The sequence below is a fragment of the Saccopteryx leptura genome, chromosome 2 (assembly GCF_036850995.1).
Source record: "Saccopteryx leptura isolate mSacLep1 chromosome 2, mSacLep1_pri_phased_curated, whole genome shotgun sequence".
Taxonomy (NCBI): Eukaryota; Metazoa; Chordata; class Mammalia; order Chiroptera; family Emballonuridae; genus Saccopteryx; species Saccopteryx leptura.
Genome location: NC_089504.1, coordinates 227233422 through 227249081, shown reverse-complemented (window position 1 = coordinate 227249081; position 15660 = coordinate 227233422).

Genomic DNA, 15660 nt, shown 5'->3' with positions numbered 1-15660 from the left:
GTTTTCTATGATGCTGGCAAGGGGTATAAGAATTAGAATAATTGAAAAATATAGAATTGAGGCTAATTGGCCAATAATAACATAGGGGTGTTCTACGGGTTGGCCTCCGATTCATGTGAGCGTGATGAGGTCTGCAACTAGGAGTCAGAATATGCATTGGCTGAGGGGGCGGAATGTTATACTTCGTTGTTTTGAGGTGTGGAGTATGGGGACTATAGCAAGGATTAGAATTGATAAGACTAATGCTAAGATGCCTTCTAGCTTATTGGGAATGGATCGTAGGATAGCGTAGGCAAATAGGAAATATCATTCTGGCTTAATATGGGGAGGGGTGTTTAGTGGATTGGCTGGGGTGTAGTTGTCCGGGTCTCCTAATATGTCTGGGGCAAATAGTACGAGTGCCAGTAGGGCTGTTGGTATTAGTAGAAATCCTAGAATGTCTTTAATTGTGTAGTAGGGGTGGAAGGGGATTATGTCTGCGTTTGAGGGGATACCGGTTGGGTTGTTTGACCCTGTTTTGTGGAGGAATAGTAGGTGCACTATAACTAGGGCTGCGATAATGAATGGCAGGAGGAAGTGAAAGGCGAAGAATCGGGTTAGGGTGGCTTTGTCTACAGAGAAGCCCCCTCAGATTCATTCGACTAGGTCTGTTTCGATATAGGGAATAGCAGAAAGGAGATTTGTGATAACTGTGGCCCCTCAGAAAGATATTTGGCCTCATGGTAAAACATATCCTATGAAAGCGGTGGCTATAACTGCGAATAGTAGGAGGATGGATTCCTACGTTTCAAGTTTCTGTGAAGGTGTAAGACCCATAGTAGAGGCCCCGCCCTACGTGAAGGTATAGGCAGATAAAGAATATAGAGGCGCCGTTGGCATGGAGGTAGCGGAGAAGTCAGCCATAATTTACGTCTCGACAGATATGTGTTACAGAGTTGAATGCTGTGGCGGTATCAGAGGTATAGTGCATTGCAAGGAATAGGCCTGTTAGGATTTGCACTGCTAGACAAATACCTAAAATGGAGCCAAAGTTTCATCAAGAAGAGATACTTGATGGTGCAGGTAGGTCAACGAATGAGTCGTTGATGATTTTAAATAGTGGGTGGGATTTACGGATGTTGGTCATTATTCTTATAGTTGAAGTACAACGGTGATTTTTCATGTCATAAGTCATGGATAGAGGCCATGTAGGAATTATGATGACATATATTGCGTTTATCTTAAGCATTATTTTTGTGGTTGGGTTTGTAGGGTTTTCTTCTAAGCCCTCACCAATTTATGGGGGATTAGGATTGATTGTGAGTGGAGGGGTGGGTTGTGGTATTGTGATTAGTTTTGATGGGCCATTTTTAGGCCTCATGGTGTTTTTGATTTATTTAGGGGGGATGTTGGTGGTTTTTGGTTATACTACGGCTATAGCAACTGAGCAGTATCCGGAGGTATGGGTGTCTAATAAGACGGTTTTAGGCTCTCTTATTACGGGTTTACTTATAGAGGCGGGGTTGGTTGTTAGTGTAATTGAAAATGAGGGTGTTGAATTGGAGGTAGTTTTAAAGTTTAATGATATAGGGGACTGGGTGATTTATGATACGGGTGATGCTGGGTTTTTTAGTAAAGAGATTATGGGTGTTGCGGGGTTGTATAGTTATGGGACTTGGTTAGTGGTGGTAACAGGGTGATCCTTGCTTATTGGAGTCGTAGTAATTATGGAGATTACTCGTGGAAATTAAATATAAGTATTGTAAGGGTTGGGGTAATAAGGAAAGAGAGGAAGTATAGTTTGACAAGGCCTTTTTGGTTAGATACTGTGGTAGAAGATTTTATATGCATATTTGAGATTGATTTTGGTATAAGCATTTCTAGTCAAATTTGGTCTAATAGAAGGGAGGCGGATTTCTGGCTTGCTGTAAGGCTTATTTGTAGTTGGAGACGGTGTATAATGGTGGGGAAGTAGCCTAAGAGATTGGAGAATTTAAATATGCTTGAGGGCTTGTTAAACTTTAGGTTGTAGGTGATTTGGTTAAGTTTTAGGGCCATTATAAATCCTGTTAGGGTTACTCCTAGGGCTGTAAGTTTTAGGTAAAGTGACATTGTTATCTGTGGGGTGGTGGTTGGGGGGATGCTGTTTGATAGTAGAAATCCTGCGAAAATGCTTCCAATTAATAGGCGTTTGATAGACTTAATTAGGAGGGGGTTGTTTTTGTTGATTAGGATAAGGGTGGGAAATCGTGGTTGTCCTAGAAGTGCGAAGAAGATGATTCGTGTACTATAAACAGCTGTGAGGGAAGTGGCTAGGAGGGTTAGTAGTAGGGCTCAGGCGTTGGTATATGAGATGTTGGCTGCTTTGATAATAAGGTCCTTAGAATAGAAGCCCGTTAGGAAAGGGGTGCCTGTTAAGGCAAGGATTCCAATGACTAAGGCGGTAGTGGTGAAGGGTAAAGTCTTGAATAGGCCTCCTATTTTTATCAAGAGAAATTTAGATTTCAGTAAAGTTAGATTTTTAAGAAAGCTCTTCAGTTTCAGCTTCAGCTAAACAATAATTAGCTTACACTTACATCTTGTTGTTTCTTTCCCTTGTTGTGTAGAAACAAATTCTTCAGAATGAAGGTGGTGGTGAGAAGATGCCAGTAGAGGCAGTAAGAGCACAGGGAGCCAACAGAAACTTTTTGTTATACTGTTTTGAATTCAATGAGTTCATATGATACATATTTAACCTAATTCATTATTGACTTCTCAATTAGTCTCTTGATGACAATGTCAAATGAAATAATGTGCAGAAGAGTTTGAACACAGGAGAGTATACCAAATAAGAATTCTTGTAAAGATGATTTAGTCTCATGATAAGCCTACCATATGATTACTCATTACCATGTGTTTGTACTTACAATAAGAAAACCAAATAAACAAACTTTTTGTGATTACAAGAATTGAATTGAAAAATGTGAGTTGCATCAAATGAATCACATAGGTTGATCAGTAAATATATAGATATGTTAAATTTTCATTGCTTTTTGTTGTTGACGTAAATGTGAATATTTTCTAAATAGCAAGAGATTGAATATTTTAAATCACTTTCCATTTTGAAAGAATTTTTCATTTCATCCCAGAATTTATAATCTTTATGTCTATTTTTCTGTCTCCATGCATGCTTATGAGGTATGTCAGGAAAAAAATTACTGCTAGCCAAGAAGATAGCTTCCCTCTTTGACAATTGAGTAGAATGTACCCCAAATCACTTCCAGATGACTGAGTTTTATGAACAAACAAAAGACATAGTTTTTTTTCAAATTTAATTTTTTGTTGTAAGGTGGACAGCTAGTCTAATCAGGTGTAAAAACAAACATAGAGTACTCTAGGATTATGACAGAAATATATACATATTGATAAACTATCCATAATTATGAGAAGCTAAATGCTTTTGTTCAAATAACCCTTGCTTGATGTTTGCTGTCCAGTTCTTGAGCTCAAATTCAGAAGTCCCTTAGAAATTCAGATACTGAGTTGCTGGGCAGGATTTCAGTAGAAGCCAGAGGACCAGTATCTTCCATAGCTCCATGGGCGCCAGGAGCCATAGCCGTAGCCTCCATAGCCACAGCCACAGCCGTAGCCACAGCCCAGGCCACCGAAGCCGCCCCAGCCGTAGCCCAGGCCTCCGTAGTAGCTGCCATAGTAGCTCATGGTGTCAGGGGTGAGTCTGTGTGCTGTTCAAGGTCAGAACCTGAGTGTGAATGTTGACCTCTGTGCTGGGATGCTTATATACTCTGAGTAGAGCATGTGATACATTATATATATTGTCATTTTGTGTTTTTTATTATTACACTTACTTAACTCATTAATTCTCGATTCCCTGACTCAAGGAGAAGTGCTTACACTTATTAAAATATTTGAAATTACTCCATTGTCTAATTAGGGTGGCCCTTAAAGTTTACTGTATCCTTATCAAGTCATCATGGTTTACCCTTAAGTATATATAAGTTTACTAATCAACTATACCCCAAGAAAGCCTTTCAAAAATGTTATTGCATCATGTTGTGGGAAGGAATACTATATTTTCAGAGTCTGAGCATGCCCATCATAGTTGGTTATGTTTTTTAATGAAATGTTTTTTTTAACTCAGGTTTTGTTTAGATTGCTATAATTCACTTACTAATTAAATCAAAGGAGCAGGTCAGATTCAAAGCTTTTCTATTTTCATATCCTTTTATAGGATATTTTTTCTGTTTGAAAAGTGAGTCATGTCTCTTTCAAAATTTAGGACACAAAAACATTTGAAAGGCAGAAAGAATCAATGTGAGTGCTGTCAACACCAAGAAGGAACTCGAGGAAGAAACAAGAAGGTCTATTTTTCTCTCCAATTTTAGAATATCGATCATCATAACCTGGCATACTTGTTACTTTTCATACTACTTGCCAAAGAGAAACCATTTTTTCTTGTTACAATTGAAAACCAATATCGATATATAATTATTAAATAAAATCCATTGTTTAAGCTTTGTATTGTACAGTTCTGTGACCTTTGACAAGTGCATGATAAAAATTGTTCAGAAACTAAGAGCAAATGATCATCAAACAATGTATTTCTGAAGTAGCTGTAAAACCCGATTTAGCGGGATCTTCTCACATCTGACCCTCCTCTGTGATGTCACATCTGTCCAAGGTGCTTTCAAACATTCATGTTACATCTTCCTTTCTATCTTTACATTCACTAATTCCTTCCATTTCTTCAACTGCATATCTAACATGTTATACAATCTCCTTGGTTAGATTAATAGATTTTATTTTTAGAACAGTTTTAAAATTACAGAAAAATTTAGCAGGAAGTAGTACAGAGAGTTCTTGTAGACCCCCACACACATATGCACATTCCCCCTTATTGTTAAGTATATCGAGTTATTATAATATGTTAATTATAATTAATGGACCAATATTGATAATTATTATTAATTAAAGTCCACAGTTTACATTAGAGCTCACTCTTTGCGTTGTCCTACCCTTTAGGTTTTGAAAAATGTATGTTGTATAACCCCTAAAACAATGTCACACAGAATAATGTCACTGCCCTAAATGCCCTATTCTTTACCTGTTCTTTGTTCCCATCCCTCAAACTCTTGCAACCATTAATTGATCAGTTTTACTATCTCTACAATTTTCTTTTCTTTTAGGAGGTTGGGGGGTGGGGTACCTCCCTCTGCAACACAGGGGTCCATTCCCCTTGTTTCAGGGCACCAGGTTCCCAAAGTAGTCCTGAAGGCTTGGACTCGGCATGTGGGGGGTAACATGCTGAGTTAACATTCCCTCTAAAAGGCAGAAGATTCCCCCCTGTCTCCAGGCGAGTCCAGACTCTCAAATAGCCCAGGGGGTTCCTGCTCAAGAATGCTAACTGCTTACTCTTTGTTTGCCACTGACAATGAAGGTTTCTAAGAGTGAGATCTTCAGCTTTTAGGTAACATCCTGCCATGTGACATCAGCAGCAGCCTTGGACTCGTCAAGTTCATCCTGTCTCTTGATGGCATCACTTTCTCTTGTGCTTGATTTAATCTCACATTGTTTGTGTGCTGTGTCTGTTACCTGCACAAAACCCACTGCTCATGCCACCAGTAGGAGACCATGTAGAGCGACTGACCTGGAGGCAAAACTGAGAGTGACAACGGGCAAAGAAGGTGGAGAATCAGGGATGGGCACTGCTCGCCAGTCCAGTGTGCTTGCTCCAGTACAGCTATGACCTTGGAGAACAAGAGCAAAGTGACCCAAGCTGTTGAAGGGCCTGCTTCATGGAAGGCAATGAAATGAGCAAACACATGAGAAGGGACTGTGTCAGACACGGAGAGACTACTAATGACCTGGGTGGGGTACCAGACACAAATGCACACACACCCCTCTCAGCTCCGTGATCACTGCAGACAAAGCAAAAAGTTGGGGAAAAGAAGTCAGGACCTGACTATGGTGTTAAATGTACTGCTATCTCTGGGTAGTTTATACTATTCAAGAATCACATTTGTTCTGTAATGTGAATGTGAGTGGTAAGTCCTCACATGCCAGTGTGAAGGCAGCTGAAGAATTTTTAGAAACTCTAGACAAGGTGATTATGGCGGAAAGGTGCTTGCCTGAACAAATACTTCTAATGGATGAAACTTACCTATCCCAGAAAGCAATTCCTAAAAGAATTCCCATCCACAAAGAGGCCAAGTCAATGCTTGGAAGGAGTTGTGCAGGTTACAAATACAACTGCTCTGTGGTTGGGCATGGTGAGAGCCCCAGGGCCTTTCAGCATGTCAGTGGGCACACACACACTGCCAGTGTCCTATAGGGGCAATGCGAAGTCAGGATGACCCAGCTCCTCTTCTAAGATGCCTTCTTGAATTGCTATCCCAGCAGGTGGAGAAGTACTGTTTGTAGAGTAACATGCCTTTCAAGATTTTGATTATTGTTCATAACACTCAGAGACATCCTCCTTTTATTGGGGATCTTTACCATAATATTAAAGTCATGTTTCTCTCTCCAATCGCAACCTCTCTGATATAGCCAATGGATCAAGGAGTTATAGCAGCTTTGAAGACCTATGACCCAAGGAGAACCTTTGCCCAGGCTGTTGCTGCAACCAAGGTAGATACTGATGCAATACTAGAACAGTAACAGCACCTACACATATGGCTACATCAGGAACACTTCTTGGGCTTGAGGTGATGTCACCATGCTGTGAATGAATGTCCTTAGAAAGAATACACGTGGGACTTCTGTCCATGACTTCAAAGAATTTCCCAAGGTTGAGGAAGTTACAAAAATCACCCAGGCTGTGGTTGAGACAACTTTAATCACTGGAGGCATGTGAGGGTGACACTGAGGAGCTCCTAGAGGTGGTTCCTGAGGAACTGACTCATGAATAAGTGTTGGAACTGGATCAGGAATGCAGAGCTGAAGAAAAGAAAATCAAGAACCCCCCAAGAACATTCACAGTGAAGGATGAAGCAGAAGCTTTTGCAGAACTCAAGCTCCTTAGAAAGTTTGAAAACGTGGACCCCAACACTGAAAGGTTTTCATTAACATAGAGGAATGTTCATGGTGCACAAGTCACATGGACGTATCTCTGCACAGAGTGACACCTGCTCAAGCAGAACCTCAGCAGGTCTGTCAGGAGGTGACCCAGAAGAAAGCATGTCATCACAGAAGATGATACTCCATGTGTTACTGCTCCTGAAGACCTCCCAGTGGGACAGGATGTGGGGTGGGAGACGGTGATAGTGGGGCCCTGACCTTGGGTAGTCCTGCCTGTGTGTGCTTGTGTCTTAGTTTTTAACAACAAAAAAAAAAAGTTTAAAAAGTTAAAAAAATTTTAATAGAAAAATCTTATAGAATAAGGATATAAAGAAGTAAAATATTTTTGTACATTTTATAGTGTGTGTTTTAAGCTAAGTGTTATTATAAAAATTTTTTAAGTTTATAAAGTAAAAAAATAATTTACGGTATCCTAAGCTAAATTTATTACTGAAGAATGACTTATTTTTATAAATCGGGTGTCGCTTACATGTACCATGTTTATAAAGTCTGCAGTCACATACACTAATGTCCTAGGCTCCCTGACTCACCCTGAGCAACTTCCTGTCCTGCAAGCTTTGCTCATGTAAGTGCCCTATGCAAGTTACCATTCTTATCTCTTATGCCCATATTTTTAGTGTTTTTTACATTTGCATATGTATAGATATATTATGTTACAATTGCCTACAGTACTCAGTAGAGCCACACGCTGTTTGGGTTTGTAGCCCAGGAGCAGTGCTCCAACACATAACCCAGGTGTGTAGTAGGCTGTACTTTCTAGGTTTAAGTGCCTCTTTGATTTTCACACAGCAACAAAATTGCTTTAGGACGCACATCTCAAAATGTGTCCTCGATGCATGACTGTGTGCACACACCGCCTAACTAGGTACATCCTAAGGCCTGAGTGTCTGCACGGCTCCTTTCCAGTCAATCAACTTCCTAGAGAAAACCTTCCTTCTAGATTTTGACAACAGCTTCAGTAGAGCTTGTCAGTAGTTTTCCAAAGGGGATGTTACATTACAGCCCCACCGGCAATGTGAGACAGTTCCAGGGGTTCCGCATCTTTGGCAACATTTGTCATTTTCAGGCTATTTAATCGTGATCACTCTTGTGGGCATAAAGTAGTATCTGAGTATTATTTTAATTTGTTTTCATTTGCTGAAATAACAATATTGGTCATTACATATACTTATTGACCATTTAGATACCCTACTTAGTAAAGTGTCTGTTCCAATATTTTGTTTATTTCTTTTATTTAGAAAATTAAATTTAACAAGGTGGCATTGATCAATAAGAGTACATAGGTTTCAGATGAACATCTCTATAGAATTTGGACTGTTGATTGTGTTGTGTACCCATCAGCCAAAGTCAAATCACTCTCTGTCACTGTATATTTGCCCCTCTTCACAACACTCCCCTGCCCTTCCCTCACAACTCCTTCCCGTTAACCAATTCACTTCTATCTATGTCCATGAGTCTCAGTTTTATATCCTACCTATGTGTGAAATCATACTGTTCTTAGCTTTTTCTGATTTACTAATTTCACTTAGTATAATATTCTCAAGTTCTATTCATGTCATCATAAATTTCACTGTCATCATTTTTTATGGCTGAGTAGTATTCCATTGTATGTATGTATCACATCTCCTTTATCCAGCCCTCTATCGAGGGACACTTTGGTGTTTCCATGTCTTGGCCACTGTGAATAATGTTGCAATGAACATGGAAATGTGTGTGTCTTTGTGTACCAGTGTTTTCAACTTTTTTTGATAGATACCCAATGAAGGGATTGCTGGTTCATGTGGTAGTTCTAGTCTTAGTTGTTTGAGGAACCCCCATACTTTCTTTCATAATAGTTGTACAAGTTTACATTCCCACCAGCAGTGAATGAGGTTTTCTTTTTCTTCACAGACTCTAACACTTGTTATTACCTTTCTTGTTGATAATAACCAATCTAACAGGTGTAAGGTGGTATCTAATTGTAGTTATGATTTGTATTTCTCTAATAGCTAATGAAGATGAGCATCTTTATTATATGCGGCTTAAGTGTCTGTTTGTCACCGATAGCTTATTGGTTGCTTGCGTAACTGTACTAGCCAATGGGGTGAAGTTGCACGGCATTCAAATAGTCCCGCCTTCTGGCATGCCACCTCACAAATTGAGGTTAAAGATTGGAGCAATTATTATGCTGTTAAGAAATCTTAACACCAGAAGGGGTCTTTGCAATGGTACAAGACTAGAGGTTCTCCAATTGAAAAATAATGTCATAATAGCTAAGTCTTTGACTAGCTCCTCTAAAGGTGAAATACATGTCATTCCAAGAATTGATTTGGCTCCATCTCAAACAGGGTTGCCATTTCAATTGAGACGTAGACAATTTCCTGTAAAACTTGCCTTTGCCATGACCATCTATAAGTCTCAGGGCCAAACGCTTAAGCATGTTGGCATTTTTTTACCTGAGCCTGCATTTGGACACGGTCAACTTTATGTTGCCTGTTCAAGAGTTCATGAAAGAACGGACATAAAATTAAAAATAATTGATGGTCCTCTGCAAGGCGAGCTTAAAAATGATGGAAAGATCTACACAAGAAATGTTGTGTACAAAGAGATCTTTGACATGTGAATTAACATTTTATTATTTAAATCACCTTTATTTATTGAGCTAGCCGTGGCTCTTAAGAAATGTACCGCCAGTGGTTTCCTTCATTGCACTCTACTTTAAGCAATTAAGCAAGTAGAAGGGGGAAACCCCTTGGGGCAGTAAGCAAAGGGGCGTCCTCGCTGCCTGCCCTGGGTAATTCAGTTTGAATTAGCAGACACCTTTGCACAAATCATTTTAATTACAATTTATAATATCTAGAACAGCGGTCATTTTGTATGACCGCCGGGCTTTCTAGTTTTTTCATATATCTGTTGGCCATTTGTATTTCTTCTTGGGAGAAGTGTCTGTTCAGGTTCTCTTCCCATTTTTTTTTTTTTTTTGTATTTTTCTGAAGCTGGAAATGGGGAGAGACAGTCAGACAGACTCCCGCATGCGCCCAACCAGGATCCACCTGGCACGCCCACCATGGGGCGACACTCTGCCCACCAGGGGGCGATGCTCTGCCCCTCCGGGGCATCACTCTGCCGCGACCAGAGCCACTCTAGCGCCTGGGGCAGAGGCCAAGGAGCCATCCCCAGCACCCGGGCCATCTTTGCTCCAATGGAGCCTCGCTGCTGGAGGGGAAGAGAGAGACAGAGAGGAAGGAGAGGGGGAGGGGTGGAGAGGCAGATGGGCGCCTCTCCTGTGTGCCCTGGCCGGGAATCGAACCCGGGGCCTCTGCACGCCAGGCCGACGCTCTACCACTGAGCCAACCGGCCAGGGCCTCTTCCCATTTTTTAATTGGATTGTTTGCTTGTTTGTTGCTGAACTTTGTAGAGTTCTTTATATATTTTGGATATTAAACCTTAACAGAGCGGTTGTTTGCAAATATCATCTCCCATTTGGTTGGCTGCCTTTTTGTTTTGTTGTCAGTTACTTTTGCTGTGCAGAAGCTTTATAGTTTAATAAAATCCCATGTATTTATTTTTGCCTTTACTTCTCTTGCCTTTGGGGTCAAATTCATAAATTGTTTTCTATGGCCAAGGTCCGTAAGTTTTTGTTTGGCTCTTTAATACTTTAATATTTATTTGTAGGGGCTCTTTATATACTTGGGTAAAAGTATTCTTTTCTGATGTATATTTTGAAAAGATTTTCTCTATGGGTTTTTTTTACTTTAAAGCGGTGTCTGGGCCTGACCAGGCGGTGGTGCAGTGGATAGAGCATCGAACTGGAATGCGGAGGACCCAGGTTTGAGAACCCGAGGTCACTAGCTTGAGCGTGGGTTCATCTGGTTTGAGCAAAGCTCGCCAGCTTGGACCCAAGGTCACTGGCTCAAGCAAGGGGTTACTCAGTCTGCTGATTGCCCACAGTCAAGACACATATAAGAAAGCAATCAATGAACAACTAAAATGTCACAATGTACAACAAAAAACTAATGATTGATGCTTCTCACCTCTCCATTTCTGTCTGTCTGTCCCTGTCTATCCCTCTCTCTGACTCTCTCTTTGTCTCTGTAAAAAAAAAAAAGTGTCTATTTATGAACATAATTTAGTAATATATATAATTAGGTCCAATTTATTTTTTTTATTTCATGTATGATGCTTTTTTTGTGTGTCCTAATTAAGAACTTTTTGGCTACCTCTTTTTGTATTCATTAGTTCCTTTGTCAGCTCTGTTTAGAACTCATATCACTTCTATTACTCACCTGAAATTATAAGACAGTTGCTAATTTCAATATTTCATTCCAATTAAGCCAACAGGGAGCCATACGCCACAAATCAATCAGACAGGTTTAATGATATCACTGTCTCCCTATTTAGTTGGCAGAGCTGCCTTCTGCTGTGGAGATGGTCATCCTCTGACAAGTTTTCTCTAGACCAGGTGATAAGTCTTCCTGGAAAGCAAATGGATTCTGAAGCTGTTCCCTCAACTCCAACGCAAATCAATACAGTCTCACAATAAAAGGTGTAATCATATGATAAAACTGCATTATACCTAGAGTGTTAAATAGTTTCCCCAAATAGTGGTATTGATCGTTGGTTTTCTTTAGCTATAGAACGTCTTCCTTCAGACTGCTATGCCATTATCTAGTTAGAGGATAATAAAACAGTTTCATGCAAAATTTTTATCACACTAAATATATAGTATAGTCCTCCAGTGATGACCCTGGAATATCACTACACTGATCTAGTCACTGAGAGGCTATCCTCCCACTTCCTGCAGTGACAGAAAGGATTGGTTCTTAAGTTCTGGCTGAGCAAGTCAATCCAGTAAACTAGTCTGAGATTTTTTTATGCATTGTAATAACTTTTTTATGGAGTTTGGATATAGCACTATGTACCAATTATTTCTACAAAGATACAGCCAAATTAGGAAAAAACAATAGTGTGAGACTCTACATCAGAATATTTTAAAATTAAAATATATAGAGATAGTGAGCAGTGAAAAACTCTATAGGAAGCAATAGACTCAATATAGATAACTTCACAAGTGATGACAGTGAGTTTTAACATTTTCTTAGTGAATTGCGGAATATTCCAATGTGCTGATAATAAGGAAGAACAGTGCCACGTCACATCATGGCAGGCCATGAAGAAAATGTGAGACTCCCAAAAAGAAGTTTATATTCAAGAGATATTTAGTGGTAGATAATTTATTCTACTACTTCTTTTTCTTATCACTAAATAAAAATAAAATTTTAACAAAACAGAAAAGTACTTATTCTTCATGTTGGTCTCACCTTAGATATGAATGTATATAGTATTGATATATCAGTGCTAAATTTAAATATAAATGGTGTCTAACTAAAAACATTGAATAAGATCTGGTCTAGTGTTTAAAAGAAAAAAAACTTTATTCAACTGAGTCTTATGGTTTACATCTATCTATCGGGCCAGTGTGTGTGTGTGTGTGTGTGTGTGTGTGTGTGTGTGTGTGCGATTTTATATATATAAATCCTTTTGGTTGCAAAGCAGAGAAAAATTAATTTCAGAAATTGAGGGCACAAGCTTCATCTCAGAAGCAGGCTCATCAGAGTCGCCTGTTAGGATGGCTTAGCTTCCTGTTTAAGATGTCCTTGAGCATTCTCTTTGCTTTCATGGGGAGAAATGGCTTACTCTTCAATATCTGTGCAAATGGCTTACTCTTCAATATCTGTGCATATATATATATATCCTATTATTATTCCATGATAAATTAAAGTAATAGGATGGATATATATATATATATTATATATATATTATATATATAATAGGATATATCCATCCTATTACTTTAATTTATCATGGAATAGTTTATATTTTTCATTGTCAATTGTAATTTCAAATAATCACTTTGATATTTTGAGTTAAATAAAAATGTAAAAGCCATGTATGTTGCTTTAACTTATAATAATTTATTGCAAAAAGAGTAGAGAATCTCACAGTTATAAAAACATAAGGGACACCAGAGGACATAAAGCAATTATGAAATGGTAAATATTCCTAAAATCTAAAGCACTAAATGCTTTGATATTGGGTTGGTCCTGGTTTGGCTATTGTAGCCATATTTGTATCATCCTTTTACAGCCTCAGATGTTGGGTTCTCAGGGCAGGATTTTAGTAGAAGCCAGAGGACCAGTATCTTCCATAGCTCCACGGGAGCCAGGAGCCATAGCTGTAGCCTCCATAGCCACAGCCACAGCCATAGCCACAGCCCAGGCCACCGAAGCCACCCCAGCTGTAGCCCAGGCCTCCGTAGTAGCTGCCATAGTAGCTCATGGTGTCAGGGGTGAGTCTGTGTGCTGTTCAAGGTCAGAACCTGAGTGTGAATGTTGACCTCTGTGCTAGGACGCTTATATACCCTGAGAAGAGCATGTGATCAATCAGGTGTCTATCATTCATTTGTGTCACTCATGTTACCATTAATGTTTTAACTCGCTAATCTGTCTCCTGACACAGAGAAAGGCCCTCATTCTCATTAAAATAGTTGAGCTGGCTTAGCTTCTTGTTTAGGATGTCCTTGAGCATTCTCTTTGCTTTCATGGGGAGAAATGGCTTACTCTTCAATATCTGTGCATTCCGAACCCTAAACCTAATCATTCCTTCAGCTCTGTCATCTCCCAGATTGATAACTTCTCTCCACTAACTCCACAGATATGTGTTCAGTTTACAGATGTTAAATTTCTATTTACGAAAAAGGCAAACTCATGTATCAGGCTAAGGACTGAAAAAAGTGCCTCTATTTAGAATCGATGAAAACATTTTACGTTTCTTTCAAAAAGAAGACGCTTGTTCATTTTTAGCATTTTAATCATAACTTCATAACATTTTTGTCTTTACACGCCGGCTTCAGAGCCTTTTGGTTGCAAAGCAGGGAACAATTAATTTCAGAAATCGAGGGCACAAGCTCCATCTCAGAAGCAGGCTCATCAGTGTCACCGTTCAGTTTTTGTTTCAAGCCCTGAAACCCTCCTCCACAATTGGTTCTATTCAAAGTCCTTCTAGCATTGCAGACTGCATCCCGTCTGTTTCTACACACAAGCAATTTCTTCCTCCCTTTCCCCTGCTTCAGCAACACTTACAGTGTCTGTTTCATTCTCACATACCTCTCATTCTGTTCCTCCCTCTGTCTTTTTTTCTTTAAGATTTTATTTATTTATTTTAGAGAGGAAGGAGATAGAGGAGGCGAGAGGAGCAGGAAGCTTCAACTCCCATATGTGCCTTAACCAGGCAAGCCCCGGGTTTCGAACCAACGACTTCAGTATTCTAGGTCAACACTTTATCCACTGCACCACCACAGGTCAGGCTGGTTCCTCCTTCTCAGTGCTGACATATGACAAACAACCAGCTAACATTTTAAAGTTAACAGCATCCCCCACCCCCCCCCACACACACATGTACCGCAGGCTTCCATTTGCTTATTCTAATAAATACTTTCTTCTTCCTATCGCCTGTTTACATCCATCTGAATACCTTCCTTTCTGTTTGCAGAGGTCTGTTCTGTACCTACCTCTTCTCGAGAAATTTTTAACCACTCCCTACTCATCTATTAATGCTTCATTTAAATGATACCTTCTATTAAGGTATCATTAATAGAACAACAAACAAGTCGTAAATGCTTCTGAATGTTAAAAGAATATTTTTAAATTGAGGATATCTTAAAAATGTTTAAATGAAGATATAATGGTGCAAATCACAAAGAACCAAGGAATATATTTGAGAATTTTTACTTGGCTTGAACTCTGTGGAGTTCCTCAGCTAATCAATGAGTCAGTCACCTGGGTCCGAGGTTGACCCTACATCTGATTAATTTCTTGGTAGTACCTGTCTCTTGGGCCACTAAAAGCTTATTGAATTTGCATAATTTTGAACATGCAGTTGAGTTTTTTTGAAATTTTCAAGTGTTGGATGAAAGATAAGTTTCCTCCTTGGCTATTTCAGTTTGAAACAGCAAAATAAGGAATTAAAAAGCTCATTGAACTAATGTAAAAATTATAAGCAAATTTACAGAAATTTTCAGGGTACCACAATCTGTGAGATGCTCTGACTACACTTTAGCAAGCTACCTTTTCTGAGGCCAAAGTCTGGCTCACTATGCTGTAACCCAACATTGGCTATGCCGTTGTCTATCCAAGTAGTGTTCAATTATTTGTCATCCTTAAACTAGAAACAGTTGATGAGCTGAATATTTTATTCTCAGTGAGTACTTTTGAAGACATAGAACAACAAATAACTCAGGCTGGATTAAACATATCCCATTTTGCCCATATAACTCAGTCATATCTTGTGAGAGTAATTGATGTGCAATATTTGACTTTGTGGAACAGAAAAGAATGCATTGCCTGGAATAAAACATGACAGTTTTACACAAAACCAATTAGTGATCATTAGCAGTAAAATATTAGTACTAAAATACTATAAAATATATAGAATACATATTTGTCTTATGTCCTACGTGAAAAAATAATAATCAAAATGGAAATATCTACTAGAAAATGAGAGACATATTTTAGGTGTTACGCTCAGTTGTTAGACCCAAAGCAGGCTGAACAATGATCTCCTATTTTA